Below are 17481 nucleotides of genomic sequence, written 5' to 3'. Positions count from 1 at the left end.
TTATAGGCCAAGGTATGAAATTGGCTTGAGAGAAAATGGATTTGGAGGCCAAGTAACTTAGTGAGCAAGTCATGAGAATATTCCATTTAATGCAAAGATGCTTTCTTAGCTTAGCTATGGATCAATCCTTTAGCTCTTCATCATTCAGTTTGCAAGTTGATTTCAAATTAGAATGAGTCATCAATTTGGCATTTGGAGATATTTCTTGATGATTCATTAATTTCACATAAAACAAAACTTAAGTTCTCATTTGTAATGATGACTTTTTCACATACAATTGGAATATTCACACACTTGGTGTCCTTTTGAGATGATTCATCAAGATTATCATTGATCCTTGGCTAATCACAAAGCTTAACATGTGCCAATTTTGAAGATAAAATTGTGTAAAGAGGTGGAATGCACAAATCTGCCTAGCAAAAATTCAATTTCATCATGCCTTGTTCATAAATTCATAACTTCTTGCTCAAGTAAGCTAAATGGGTGTTCTTGATCAATTTGGAAAGCTGAGATGACATACTTCAACTTTCATGTTTGAGGTTTGCATTGATTCAACTTGGATAATCATGAAAAATGTCCTCAAAGTTTGGTGTTTCTAGCTGCCATAACTTAGTCAAAAAATTTCGAAGTGCTTAGAACTTGAAATCATGAATTTCAACAATTCAAATATTTTAATCCATGCATCTTTGGAACTTATTTTCAAGATAAAAGTTGTAGTTTCATGTAAGATATTTAATTTAAGCATTGGATTACAAAATTTGGTTGCTTGAGTCACAAGTTATGACCTTGGAAAGTTGGGCACTTAAACATGATTTTTAAGGACTTAGTGACATTTTCAACTTTCTCATGGTTACCCATTTTGCAAGTAATCTTGATTTCTTTATTAAATATTGACCAAATGAGATTACAAATCATATTTTATGAAATAATAGCTCATGATTCTTGGTTTTGTTGAAAAATTCCAATTTTGCCTTTGTGTATTAAATGAAATTTGATCAGGAAACCCTAATTTTTCAACTTTTGTTGATTTGAATCTTTTGGTCAATTTGATCATATGAATGGACTTTAAAGGTGTATTTGAGTCCCTTGAATCATGTTTTGAAGTTTATGATCCTCCTCGGATGAAAATTTCAACTGTAAACCCTGATGAATGGGAGTAATTGATCTTTATAATGCATTGAGGATAATTTCAATCATTGATTGATCCTTTACCTAAATTTTGTGATGCACAACACAAAACCCTAAATTGAAGACTTGGTGATCAAGCAACATGTTCTTGGTATTTGCTTGGAGTTAATGATTCATAAAGACATATATACACACACATGAGATGTTATATGATGTGAAATATTAGGGGGGGGGGGTAAACATTTGGGTATGGCAAAGTGGAACATTGAAGGGTTCCATAGATTTGTAGAGCTATAAATCAACCTTGAGAAAGCGATGTACAGTGTTAAGTCGGAGAGCCATATTTTGACTAATTTATCAACACATTTTTATCATATAAGTTAGAGAAAAAAAAAGAGAGAAAATATAATGGACAGTAAATTCTATCTCTTTTTTCATCTCATGCAAATGTTTTAAAATATACATTTTTAATAAGCTATTTGTTGTAAATTTTTAAACATATTTTTTCTAAAAAATATTGGTTTGAATATATTATGTGACAAACAAAATAATGTGCTTATCTTTTCATGTATGTTTGGATGTTTCCATAGCATGGTGCAAACACAATTTCAAAGCAAAATTAGAGTGCTTAGGAGTGATAATGGTCGTGAGTACTATAATTCTACACTAAGATCATACTTTTACCAACATGGAATAATACACTAAACCTCATGTGTGGATACACCTCAGTAGAACAGTGTTTCCGAGAGAAATAATAAGCACCCCCTAGAAGTAACATGATCCCTCCTGGTAGCTACAAATGTACCTAACCAATTTTAGGGAAAAGTTGTCCTCTCTGCAACCTACCTTATAAACAGAATGCTTTCTTAGATCCTTAAATTTCATATACCTTACTCCACTGTCTAAACCTTATACCCAACCAATCACATCCTTACATCTATTCCTTTGAAAATATTTAGATTTATAGCCTTGTCCATAATCTTGATCCCCAACGCAGTAAATTTTACCCAAAATCCATTAAATGCATATTCCTCGGCTACTCCCCTCACCTAAAGGGATACATATGTTATTCACCTCAAAAAAAAAAATTCTAACACACTATGGATGTAACCTTTTTTTTAGAATCAACCATATTATCCCATAATTGGCATTCAGGGGGATAACACATATCCGATTGAAGTGATAGAATCCCAACTTTTGGAACTTGAGCTTACTGAACCCAAACTTACTTTAGAGGCATTAAAACTTACACCTGAACCAAATTCAAATAAAATAGAAATAGCAAATAAAACTACAGGAGACCTTACATAAAACTTACACATGGACCAGAAGAAACTACGTCAGAAAATACAAAGGAAATTGCAACAAAAACAGTAGCCCTTACAACAGAAACTACATTAAGAAACAACTGTAAAGTGTACTCTAGGAAGAGGAAGAAAGGAATAGCGTCGTGCACAAATCCAAGGTGGAACCAAGAAACCTTAGAGACTCTAGAAAATGGTGTTCCCTTATGTAATATTGCTCCTAACTCTTTGAATGTTGATGATACTAATATTTGTATTGCTTTGAGAAAAATGTAAGATCTTGTACTAAACATCCCATCAAAATATTTGTATCTAATGGAAAATGTCATGGAGTTATAAAATTTTTGTAACAGTTCTTGACAATACACATATTCCAAGCAACATTCATGAAGCACTCCAAAATTCGGAATGGACAACAACCGTAAATGAAGAGGTTCGGACCTTAGTTAAGAAGGACACTTGGGAGATCACAAACCTACATGTACGGAAGAAGCCGGTAGGATACAAATGGATATTCCTTGTGCAGTATAATGTAGATGGGAGTATAAGTCGGTATAAAGTTCGACTTATAGTAAAGGGATTTACTCAATCATATGGAGTAGAGTATGAAGAGACTTTTCCCCAGTGGCCAAACTAAATTCAGTTAGAGTCATACTCTCTTTGGCTGCAAATTTAGATTGGACATTCCATCAACTAGACATCAAGAATGCCTTCCTAAATGGTGACCTAGAAGAGGAAGTTTATATGCAGATTCCTCTATAACTTGAATCACCCAACACCTTAAATATGGCGTGCAGGCTCCGAAAATCCTTTTATGTTCGACCAATGCCAATCAGATCACACTATGTTTGTTAAACACTCCATGGAAGGAAAGGTAGCTTTGTCCATTATTTATGTTGATGATATCATTATTACATGAAATGATTATGATAAAATTGATCATTTAAAGGGACTCTTGGCAAAGGAATTTAAAGTTAAGGACTCGGGACAACTTAAGCATTTTTTAGAGATGGAAGTTGCTCGAATAAAGAATGGTATCTATGTATTAAAGAGGAAATACACCATTGACTTACTTCAAGAAATTGTAATGCTTGGGTGCAAGGCAACTAATACACCCGTAGAACCAATAAAAGGAAGAGAATATGAAAGTTCACCAGCTGACAAAGATACATATCAAAGTCTAGTTAGGAAACTAATTTACCTAACTCACACTAGGCCCAACATTGAATTCATTGTAAGCTTTGATAGTCGCTACATGTCAAATCCAACTGACTGTAACACGAAAATGTTTAATAGAATCCTCCAATGCCTCAAGGGCACACCATGAAGAGGCCTCCACTTCAAAAGGAATTCAAACATATGCATTAAAGTTTAGAGAGATTCAGATTGGACAAGATGCTCCACAGACAAAAAATCAACTACAGGCTACTGTTCATTAGTGTGGGGGAACCTAGTAACTTAGAGAAGCAAGAATTAATATGTACTGGTGATGTGTAGTGCAAAAGCAAAATTTAGAGCTATGGTACAAGATATTTGTGAAAGAATATGGCTTAAGAGGATGCTAGATGAAATCAAAATTCATGTAAACCATACTATGGGGTTACTATGTGATAACAAAGCTGGTATAATCATTACAAAGAACCCAGTCCAACATGATAAAACTAAACATGTGAAAATTAACCAATACTTCATTAAAGAATTTTTTCCGCATGAGATTATAAGTATTGATCATGTCTCATCGTGCAGGCAAACTGCATATATCTTGACCAAGGCTCTTCCAAGGAATACTTATGAAAATATAAAATCTAACCTGTGTATGATAAACATCTACCACTCAGATTTAGGAGAGTGTTGAAGATTAGCCCATATCAAATCATAATCATTTGATTTTGATTTGTCCAACTGTTACAAAATAGTTTAAATAGATTTATTATTTATTTTATTATTTCCTTATTTAGGCAGTAGCGTTCATAAGCAAATATTTGCCTGTTTATTAACAAATTAGTGTACAAATTTCAACCTATTGTATTTCATTTATACTTCATGTGTAATAGATCCAACAACAATGAAATATACAACATATTTTTACAAAAATATTATTTTTATCTAAAATTATAATGTGTAGTATGGTACATTTGTATTTAGTTATAGATTATGTATTACTATATATTCTACGCGATGTATGAAAAATAATGTTTTACTTGTGTTTTTTATTTATTTATAATGAAAAATGTAAAACTTGAAAAAATTGTATATGCAAAACTAAACAATTAAGAGTTATTTTGTTTGAGCTATAAATAATAATTTTTTTTGTAATTTAAAATAAATAAAAAATCATAATTTTTTAAAATATTAAAAGTTATTTTAAGTTCTTTTTTTATAAATTGAAAACTAATGTTGATCTCCTGTAACATAAATTTACATCATTGAAAATTTAAAAATAGTCAAAATTATAAACTTTCCAGAAAAATTTATCTCATAAATACTTTTTATTAAAAACTATTTGAAATATCTTCAAATTTAAGTGATTTTTTTGTAATTTTGATATTCAGAAAAAATTATAGTAAAATGATGAAATACATAAAATAATATTTTACGAATAATTGTTTAAAGGCTTAAATAGTCTTTTGTTACCTGTAAGTTAGCGTGTTTTTAGTTTTCGTCCCTGTATCTTTTTTATGTTTTGGATAAAGTCCTTAAATATTGAATTTCTTTTGGATTTAATCCCTAAAACTAAAATTCACCGGAAAATCTGTAAGTTTCATGCGATTTTTCCTGCGGATTTTAACTTCAGGGACAAAATCCAGAGAGATTTTAACATTGAGGGATCATTCCCCCAAAAAAAGATACAGGGAAGAAATTAAAAGACACGCCAACTTACAGGGACCAAATGACTATTTAAGCCTTGTTTAAATTAATTATTCATTTAAAATATTTTTAAAAAAAATTCTTTATAATTTTTTTTGTTGATAAAGGCTCATATATTGAAAAAAGAAAAGTGTTACAAAGAGAAACCAAAAAGGGAAACTAAGTTAGCCCCACCAAAAAGAGGGAAATCTAAAAAAATATATGCTTAACATATTCTTTACAAATTCATTCTGAATCTCTATAGGAATGGAATAAAAAAGTATGGAGGAAATTGCAATGGGGCGATATTTGCAAAATAGTCAGCAAGAGACCCAACGAGTTCTAAGTCTCCAAGGGATTAAGTTGGAGTAAGATTTGAGTATCAAAGAACAATCTGTTTCAATCTAAAGCTTGTTTCATCCATGATGAATGGCTATTTCCATACACTTTAAAACTGCTGAAACTTCACCAAAGAAAGAAAATTGAAGTTGGACAGGGTCAGCAAAGGCATGGAGGAAGTCTCCCATATACTTCCTGAAAATGCCATCACTCCCTACTACATTCAAATTAGGACTGAATGTCCCACCACAGTTACACTTAATCCATCCCCGATTAGGAGGGCACAAAGCACCTCCTTCATATAAGGAGCTTTGAGGGGCGAATCATCACATGAAAAGCTTTAATAAAAAAAAAGTGAGTCAAAGAAATATAAGAAGATTTGAGGGTATGGTCACCAACAAGATTCACTTGAGTGGAAATCTATCTAATAGACTCCTTAAAGTTAGACTTCATGTTGTTGTACTTGATATTGTTCCTAGATATCCGAATCTGGTTAAGCAGGAAAATAATTGTTGCCTTTACCACCAAAGAAACATGGTTAGATTTACCGTGATCACAATGATTGAACCAATCTTCTAAAACATCAGTCTGCATAATAATGCTAGTCTTGCTCTTAATCCAATTACACAGAGACTTTGCAAATCTGCAATGAAAGAACATGTGAGTAATAATGTTTGCCTCAGTGGTACAAAGGCCACATCTAGAAGCTAAAGAAATCCCCATGGACCGGATCAAATTATTTGTAGAAATCTTCCTATGAATGATTTTCTAGATAAGCAAAGACTTGTTTGAGGGAATGTCAATATTCTAAATGGAATTAGTCCAGTCAGCAACTTGCAAAGGCTGAGATTTAAACTTATAGGCCTCTTGTAGAGTGAACTAGCCAGATTTCGAGTGAGTCCAATTCAGGATATCCCTTTGATTGCCTATAATATCAGCAGAAGGAGGAATAAGACTGGACAAAAAAGGGAACCAGTCATACTAGGGAGGAGGAAAATCCCAAGTGTCATCTTTGATGTGATCGACAATAACACTATCAAGCTTAACTCCCTTAGATCTAAGGAAATCCAACGAGGACCACTTGAAGAGAAACTAATCACACCAAAAGTCAATCCAAAATCTAATGGAATTCCCTGAACCAAGAGACTAGAAAGAGTTTGAAACAATAGTTGTAGCCTCAGCTTTAACACCAGTACAGATGATAGAAAAATGTGATAGTTGATGAAACCTATGGATCTCAAAATTATGCTTCTAAGAAGGGTAACCCAATCTTCCATGTTGTTTATTAAACCCAATCCAAACTTAAGATTTAAAGCCTCATTAAGATTGACAATGGACTTAATTCCAAGACCACCATTCTTGAAGGGTTGGCAACATTTCTTCCAAGAGACTAGGGTGGCAAACGGGCATGTCCGTCCTATTTAGGCCCACCCCACTCTCTTAAAAAAATGGAGCAGAGTGGGACAGGAAAAGTTAAGGGCACGGGCCTAAACCTTGGTCCTTCCTGCAAAAAAATGAAGGCGGGTCAAAGAATGTCTGTGGACTTTACACCTTTTAAACTTAAAAATATAAAACTTTATGTAAATAAACGTGTCTTGCAAAAGTCCGCAAAAAATATTGATCTGTCCTGCAAAAAAGTGCAGGCAAAACTGATAATGCTCTACAGGCCGGATCTGTTTTGCCATCCTCACAAAAAACTATAAATAAGCTCTTTTTATGAATATCACCTGACAAAATGAAAATTCTTACAAAATTTTTCAATATTCCTCGACAAAGAGACTGACCAAGAATAAATGTTCATAGATAATAGAATACTAAATAATAAAAAAATGTTTAAGGATATAATAGAAAAAATAACATTAATTATTCATTGGAATTGTAAAACGACTTATATTTAAATATAATTTTTTTTTTCAAAACGACTTATAATAAAAAACGGAGGGAGTATCATCCTATAAATGGTAGACTTAACCAACGTGACATAGACAATAAACTAGTGAAAACATTTAATATTATAAAAAATATTTTTTTTTTTTAAATTGAAACAAACTACAAAAACTAATAAAGAATAATTAAATTTTATATTGATTGACCCACAAAGTTACACTCACTTAAAAAAATATAGAAACAATATAATTTATAAAAATATAGCAACAAATCATGTGCATGAGATTTTTTCAACACGTTCTTAATGAGTCTAATATTTCCAACTAATAATATTCAAACACAATATTGTGACACTTTATTTGTTGACACGGTTAATCAATGACCAATGTTTTCTACATGATTCACTCTTGTGAGAACTCTCTCTCATTGATTTTATAACTTATATTCCCAATCCCGTAGCATTGCATCTAAACAAATGATATTTATAAACTGATTTAATTATTGTTTGAGTTTCTCTACTTTAATTATTGTTTGAGTTTCTCTATTTCATTTACAAAATTATTCTCTTTATTTTAAATTTGAAACAACTTTAGTCATTTTTCATATTTTTATATTTTTCATATTTTAATTAAAAATTAATGAGTTTTAAAATTTAAAATATTATTAATTAATTTTAAATGTAAAACCATAGAATGAACGAGAATTATTTAAATTTAAAATAGAAAAATTAATTATGTTAAATAAATCAAATAAAATAGAGGATCAAAAAGAGTAATTAAATCTTTTAAATATAAGAATCAAATATTTGTTTTGTAGTTGTCTTTCGATCTAAATTTTTTCGTTTCTATCTATGTTTTCTTCAATAATAACATGTACATATATGAACACTATCTATATTAACAACTTCACATTTAGAGTTTAATTTGTTATGTTTTCTTCAATAATAACATGTACATATATGAATACTATCTATATTAACAACTTCACATTTAGAGTTTAATTTGTTAATATCGCTACTAACATTTTTCAACTATTATGTTAAGAGATTAGCAATAATGATATACAAAATTTACCATCTAAATTAATACTAAAAACACACTCAGGGGTTTATAAACCATTTTGCCGGGGTTTTCGATCCCTGCAAATTGTTTTGCGGAATGTATGAAAACTCCCGCTTATACGATTGTCATAATATATATGCGGGAGTTTCGGGTGACCGTACCGAATATATAGGATCAGTTTCAAACCCCAAAAAAATCTATAAGATATATAAACTTAAACCATCAAAATACTCAAACTACATTTCCCTGTTTTTTAATAAATAAAAAATATTTATCAAAAGTTATAAAAATATCATCGCTATGAGACACACCATTGTTATATTAAGAGAAAATTATATTTATTTCAGTTAAAGTATAAATTGAGAAGCAAAATCTATAATTAAGTATAAATTATTATTAAATCAAAAAATTCAAACCATTAAATTAATTTTCACATAATTACCTTTGTGCCCAACAAAGGTTTTTGATGATCAATGAGGAGAAAAATTGAGTCAGCTATTATTGAATGGATACTGTAAATTGAGTCAGGTAGTATTGAATGGGTACTGTTGGTGGAGATCAGTAAAGTACATAAGTCATAAAGGTTAAAATTGGAATATTTAACTTTCACTCCATTAGCATGGTACATGTCACCCCATTCAATTATTTTCTTTGAAATATCCTCTAAAACACAAGGATAACAAACTAGTTATTAGAAGTTCTTACTGTCAATCCCTAGTTGATTCACATCACCGATAAGTTGTTGATACAGTTCTACTAATCATAATACACCAGGCTTCTTAGATGTAGATAAATCATCATTCTCTAATTCAAAATCTTCACCTTTTAAACTACTCCTTTTTTCTTTAAAAATGGCTTTTCATATACTAACAACAAAAGACAATCTATCATTATTATTATCATCGTTCCCTCGTGCATTGCGGTCATTATCTTTTATGCTGCCGGAATCATCACACTCCTTGTTTACTTCCTAGTAACTTGTTGCCATATATTCCATTGTTCTTCCAATAGCACAAGCTTAATAAAATAATTACACGCCCAATGTCTAATTTCCTTTATGATTGTACTTGTCCTACCATCAACAAACATTACTGCATAACAAAACCAATTCTCAATATTACACATTACAAGTACACTAAAGTATTTCTACAAATAAGAGACCAATGCTAACGGATAACAAAAAGGTCCATTTTCAAATACAACATGTTCAAAGAGTTTATAACAATCATTTCATATTCATATAACACGAGAAACAATTTTAAAATCTACCAAAGAATATACGTGTATATTACATGGTTGGATGTAAAATAACTATTAAAAATATACCATAATCAGTGTTTTAAAAACCGGACCGGACATCAAACCGGTGAGGATATTGGATCACTAGTTTATTGGTCGAACCACTGGGTCACTGGTCGAACCGCATGACTAAACCGGATAACTCGGTTCAATAGACCGGTCGTTATAATAAAATTCTATAGGTATAAAACATGTCAAACCGGTTGATTTAGTCTCTATAAAATATAACTAGCACTTAAATTTTTTGAAAATATCATATCATAATAAATTTACAAGTTCATAATTTAAATTCAAATTTTAAACATAGATATCACACAAAATAAAATAGTACAAAATTATAAAGTAGAATTGTAAATAAATTTTAATCGCAACATAATCTACTTAAATAATATATAATTAAATAATTTATAACCAAATAATTTAATTGTCTACTAAATTTAATTTAAAGGAAGGAAAATTGTATAAATGTTGGGATCTCCTTCTTCAATATCAAAACCATATGCAATAAAGTCAACCGTCCGCAACATTTTTATTTTTTATTTTTTATTTTTTATTTAAATTCTTTTATTTTATTTCTTTTATTTTTTATTAAAATAATCAAAATGATGTCGTTTTAATTTTTTAAATATTTTTTTGTTAAAATGCAATTAAACCACCGGTTCATGAAAACTGCCGGTTTTAGCGGTTTACACCGGTTTTGACCGGTTCACACCGGTTCAATGACATATCCGATCCAGCAATTGAACCAGACCGATTACCTAGCCGGTTCCCGGTTCGACCGGTCCGACTGGCCGGTCCGGTCCGGTTTTTAAAACACTGACCATAATACAAATAAGCATAACTATCATACTTCTGATTGAGATGAAGGAGTTACTCACCATTTCAAACACTTTTTTCTATTACCAATTGAATCCTGTCAATTCCTAGAGTATGAAAAAACAAAGCAATCAAATGGTTATCAATTATGACAAGAAATAATAAAGGAAAATTAAAAAAGAGGACATGAAATACTCACCTCCCAATGTAAGCATTTATAGTCAAAAGTAATAATTAATTTACCACATTCTCCAACATGAAAGCATTGGATTTCATCATTGTCTTTAAACTCTTATTAACGCTGCACCATTTTCTAAACACATCTGCAACAATTCCACACCAAATTCGGTTCACATAAACACAGGACTTAAAAAAATCACGTTTATTAGTACTTAACTTACATAAGGCTATGTACAATGGTTTGCATATTCAACACCCTCTTTTTTTACTTTTTATTCTCCACATCATCTTCTCTTTCTTCCACATAATAATTCAACACTCATTTAATTTTTACTCACTACAATGGTTTTGTTTAATAAAATTGAACATCCAATCCCACCATTTTAAACAATCACAACAACCAATAAAATTTTGCAAAGTAATATATGTGAGCCCACACTTTCTCATTCAACATGTTGAATGTTTTCAACACATATTAATCCACATCACTTTCAACTCTTTATTCAACACCTCATTGCACCTATTCAACTATTGAATAATTTTTTCAACACCCCCATTGTAAATGGTCTAATAAGTTCTGAAAACACCAGTAGAATCACCTCCCATCAAAAGAAGTAATATTTGAGCTCTACACATCTCAAAATTGTTAGATCATAGAGATATGACATTTCAGCTCTTCTTTATTCCATAGTAATATACCCGTGCGGAATATTATTTAGTAGTGTAAAATTATACTGCAATTTAAGAATTAGGTTTATGTATGTTCTGCTGCTTAGAATTTAATTGGTTGTGTCTCATGACACTTCATAAAATATTTCATTCACATTTTCAACATTAAAGACATGTGCAAATGAGTGATAACTCAACACCTTTAAATAATAAATTATCTTTAGAGTAAGAATGAATCGACTTTTCAATAATATTACAATGAAAAAATTGCAATACATATTAATGACAAGTGCAATACATATTAGTGTCACTTTATCAAGTGCAAATTAACATTTATATATATTTTGTTGGTTGGATCTAACTTGTTGTGTCCAATAACATTAAAGACAAGTGCAAAGTTATAATGAGCAAGATGTAATATGATTTTGAGATAGATATTGTAAAAATCATATCAAAGCTAAATAATGATCTTATGTAGCAATGAATATATATAGAATTGTCATTCATTTGTGTATTTATATAGAATTGTTAATAAAAATAAAATAGGTATTGTGTTGATAGTGCCCCGTAATAAAAATAGAAAAATTGACATTTGAAAATAAGAATTGTGTGTTTCAAATAAAGACAATTGTTAATTAAAATAAAAAATATATTTTGTTGATAGTGACCCGTCAGTAAAATAAAAATTTGAAAATAATTTTTTTAATAATTATCAACAATTTTTTAATAATCAAAAAATTATTTTTACGTGTTCCTTTTTGTTCCATTAAGAAAGATTCAATTTATTAATGTTTAGAAAAATAAAAAAGGGAAATTGAGGGGGAAATTAAAATAAAAGTAAAAATATTGGAGAGAGAGAACATGTGAAGAAAAGGTGAGACAAAAGAAATGGTCAATACACATGTCACTTGAACATTTGTTTGAATGTTGGAATATTGACTTGATTATGTAAATTTTAAAAGAGTGAATGATAGAATGGTGGCATCTTTCATTAATGGCTAGATAGTAGAAGACACCAATTTCTTAACCTTATCTTATAGTGTATTACTTACCAATGGAACTTAAATCAAAATTAACCTGAACACTATTTACACTTAACAATTAAACCCTAAATTCTTAAATCAAACCCCAAATGTATTTCTCATTACAATCAAACCCTCTTACTATTCTATAACGATTTTATTCAGAAAGAGGGAGATGAGGTCAGATTTATATGAGAGTTTGGCATGCAAGAGTTTTGGATTAAGAGAACCCCTAAATATCTATTAGAGAAGAGATAAAGAAGATGAATCTAACCTTAACGAGGAATACAATCGGAGAGAAGAGGTAGGTTGTTGTGAGCAGAGGACGATTGTAGGAAGCCAACAATGAGCAGAAGCGAGACGGTGGTGGTAACTCGTGAGAAGAAGGTGAAGCTTTTGAGCGTTCACACAAGATGAATAAAATAAACATTGACGGTTGTAATTCTACTTTATTAATAATTTAATATATACATAAATATATTCTACACATTATTATAATTAATATTATAAATAAATAATTTTTAACACATTATAAATAAATAATTAAACGTTATATGTTCAAATTATTTGCATTTATCCAAATTAAATTATGGCACCAAAAATCAATTAAATCTGGATTAAAATTATAAAAAAAATCTAAAATAACTAAAAATAAGGAGCAAAATTTCATCGAGTCACGGGAGTTTAAAAGACCCTTAAAAATTTTCATATTTATCCCATAAAATAGGGATTGCCACTTTTTTTCTAATTTGAAGGGGTTTCTTAAAACCGCCTGAAAATAACCGCCACTATTTGACGCATTTTTTGTAGTGACTTTTGAAGATTTGATATCACGTTAGAAGATTTTATATAAATGGTTTTAATATATAATTTTATGAATATAAAAATATGACTACTTGAATTATAGTAACTTTAACATTTAAATTATAATTTAAATTTAAAAATATTATTTATATTATTATTATTACTATTACTACTACTTTGAAGAGTAACGTAAAAGGAATTAAAGAGCTTAATTGTTACTCTATTGTGTGAAGAATTATTCAACTTTAACCGATTGATTGTAATAAAATGAGTGGTTAAAACATATTTAATCTAAATTATTTCTTTGATTCAATTAAATCAAATATATTTTTTTTTATTTCAATGTCTTGGTTCTTTGGTATTCCTATGTTATTATTTGCATCAACTAAATATAAAAAAATTATAAAAAAATTATTTTTTAACATTGTAGGTTTTTTTTATAGATTATATTTTTTAATTATTTCCAATTATAAATTATTATGTTAAAATATATTATTTTAAGTTATATATGTATTATTTGTAACATTAAAATAAGTAAAAATTGTGAATTTTTAAAAGTTACAAAAATTGTGTATTTTTAACATTGTAGATGAATTTTTTTAGAGTCAATTTTTTAATTATTTTCAATGATAAATTATTATTTTAAATATTTTATGTTGTATTTATGTCTTAAATATTTTCTCTCATAAAAATATAAGATATAACGTAATCAATTAAATATAATTTAAAAAACAATTATGAGCACATATTTATGAGAAAATATAAGAAAAACTTTATGAAAAAATATTTATCTTAATGTATAACTAAAATTATTTAGTTAAATATTTAATGTTAATTTAATTAAAGTGAGTGCTAATTTATAAAATAGAAAAAGTAATTTAAGAGTTAATAATGTATAATGGTAATAAGAGTTATAAAATTAGTAAAATATTTTAAAGAATGTTAATTGGGATATTAATTCTAAAAAATTAAAACATATTTATTTGACAATTTTTAATGTAAAATTTATTTGAGATTTATATTTAAAATAAATATAGAATTTTATAAAATATAAAAAATTTAGTTTGAAAAGATTTGTGAGATTGCCACATAAACATAAGGCTAGAATTTTATCTAGGGTTGTCATCATGACGACCTTAAATTTATATTAAGCAGATATATATGACCAATATTTTTATTATTATTTATGACCAATACTATTGTATATTACAATATTCAAACAAAAAAAAAAGGTAGGATTATGATTATGTTTTGCGAAAAAAGTATGGGGTAACATTTAGTAATTTTCATTTATTTAGTGTAAGATAAATCCAATAGCTACAAATAAATTAGAAAAGGGTACACGAGACAATCAAATGAAGATGATATCCGGTTTAGTATGTATGATATCCGAATTCGCCTTATACTTATACGTATATTCGTGAATTTTAAAATATCCACGAGTATTTACAGATATCTATAAATACTATTAGTTAAATATATATTCTTAAAACAATTTAATTAACAAATTTTTTATTCCTTTTTAAAACATATTTTTTTCAAATTTAACACATAATAATAATAATATTAATAATAAATTACATTTATTTTATTTCTTTTATCAAATGATTGTACTAAATTGAACAAAATAATAAAAGTTTTATATTTAACAAAATAATAATAATAATAATAATAATAATAATAATAATAATGATAATAATAATAATAATAATAATAATAATAATAATAATAATAATAATAATAATAATAATAATAATAATAATAATAATAATAATAATGTTCTGGACGGGGCCAGTGATTGACTTTCGGTCGGGCGGGGCCCAGACCAACGTTATTGCAAGGCCTAACAAAGTGGCCCAGATAGTCACGATTGTCGAAGTGGCCAACTGCCTCCGGAAGAATCGGTCTTCCCGCTTCAACCGTCATGGGACAGTTGGACCAGGACGAATATCACGCGTTGATCTTGTCCTACTTGCGTAGTTGTTGATCTTGTCCTACTTGCGTAGTTGCGTAGGATCCTGACAATCATTTGTTTTTAGCATGAAAATCCAGCCTAAAACAAAAGACCTTGGCCCAGCACTGAGGGCACTATAAATACCCTCTTTTATAGGAGGGTTGGGTATTCTAATCTAACTCTAACTTTGTACTTCTTTTCACTTTGAACCTTAGTTCGGCATCAGTGTGCCTTGCAGGTACAACCCCCTCTTCATCAACCGCCAAAAGCATTCGTGTTGCATGTCACAGAAGATGTTCTGATTTCGATAAGATCAAATATTAATAATAATGATTTTAGATTTAAAAAATTAAGCTTAAATAGTGTTTTCGTCCCTGTAAGTAGGGATGGAAATAACTGGGCCGAGTTAGATTTTGTCAAGCCTGAGTTTGACCTGTTAAAAATTACAAAGCATAAGCCTGGTCTTTGGCCTATCATAGACTTACTTTTAGGACCGAGTCTGGTCTTTTCAAAGGCCTGTTTGACCTATTAGCCTACATAAAAACCTATTTTATTTGAACATTTATAAATAAGCAATTCAACTAATGTTTAAATTGACTAATAAATCAAATTATCAATGAGACTAAATACTTATTTACATTTCCTTATTCAAGTTTACCTATTAACAAAAGTTTTATTTTTGTATTTTATTTTAATATATAAAAATTCAAACTCTCCTTTATATTGATATTATTTTTTCTATTTGAATCAGGAGAAGATGATAAATTTGTGTTTGGTCATTGCTACTTAGAAAGTCTACAAAATGGTCGCTTATGCATGTTTTTATTGATGTAATTTTTATTATTTTAGTTGTAATTTTTAAATAATTGTTCAAATAAATAGATATATCTTTATCGCTAATATCTTTATTCACCATATATATATATATTGTTATTTTTACTATTGTTTTATTTGTTATTATTGATAGGTATGTTCTTTCATTTACCTTTATATGGGTTTTAATGTATAAATTATTAAACTAATAGTTTTATATTTAATCTAAGAGTTGATCATGCATATGTTTCTTAAGATAATATTGAGAAACTCTATGTGTTAAAAATGTGTTTGAAGAATTCAAATTTATTAGAGTTGAATATAATTATGTTATTAGAAGATCTATTATTGTTTTATATTAATGCAACAAAAATGGATTTTTTTTTTTAGGTTATTGTATTTGCTTCCAATTTCATATATATGGCTTAACAACTAATAATTATTTGGTTATTTGGTTTTATTTTGAAGTTTTCCTTTGTGTGATGTTCACATGATTGTGTTAGGATCGAAAATATTAATGATGCTATAATGATAGGTAAGCCATTTAAATATTTAATTTTTTTATTACAAAATTTAGATGATGGTAATTATATCTTAATTTTGTATATTTTAAATTATTATATCAAAATAACATCTCAGTTTACATAATTTTTTTTATTATAGCTTAGGTGTTTCTATAATTTATATTTACTTTTAATTAGTAATTATATAACCATTTAAATTAGAGTAATAATTATTAAAATTATTTCTTTTAAATTTTTTGTAATCTGGGTAAAATCAATTTTTTAAAAGAAATCTATATTGTCTCTAAAAATAGTATCAAACTTATTTTTGATGAGTAAGTTATAACTTTATTACTTTTTGTTTTTATACAATTAATATTTATAATTTTTTACTTAACAAATAAATTTTACAACTAAACTTTTTATATCTTATTATTCTTAATGAATATAGAACATATAAATGATGTGCATAAAATGGTGTTTTTAAAATATCGAGAAATTTATCTTATAAATTTATAATATAAATTTTATGATTTCTTACCAAAAAAAGGTCTACATAATTTGACTAAGTAAATAGTTGTAATATAAATATATGTTATTTAATCTCACATATTATTAACTAAAAAGTAAAAAAAAAAACTAGTTTATTGTCTTTCGCATTAAAAAATTAACAGTACAATTGCAAATATAATCTAAATGACCTACAAGACAATTTTATATGCAAATAAGAAATTAAATATCAACTGCAAATATAATCTAAATGACCTACAAGACAATTTTATATGCAAATAAGAAATTAAATATCAACTGCAAATATAATCTAAATGACCTACAAGACAATTTTATATGCAAATA

This window comes from Vicia villosa, linkage group LG3 (genome assembly GCF_029867415.1).
Source record: "Vicia villosa cultivar HV-30 ecotype Madison, WI linkage group LG3, Vvil1.0, whole genome shotgun sequence".
In the NCBI taxonomy this organism is placed as follows: domain Eukaryota; kingdom Viridiplantae; phylum Streptophyta; class Magnoliopsida; order Fabales; family Fabaceae; genus Vicia; species Vicia villosa.
Note: the sequence above shows the minus strand (reverse complement) of the source record.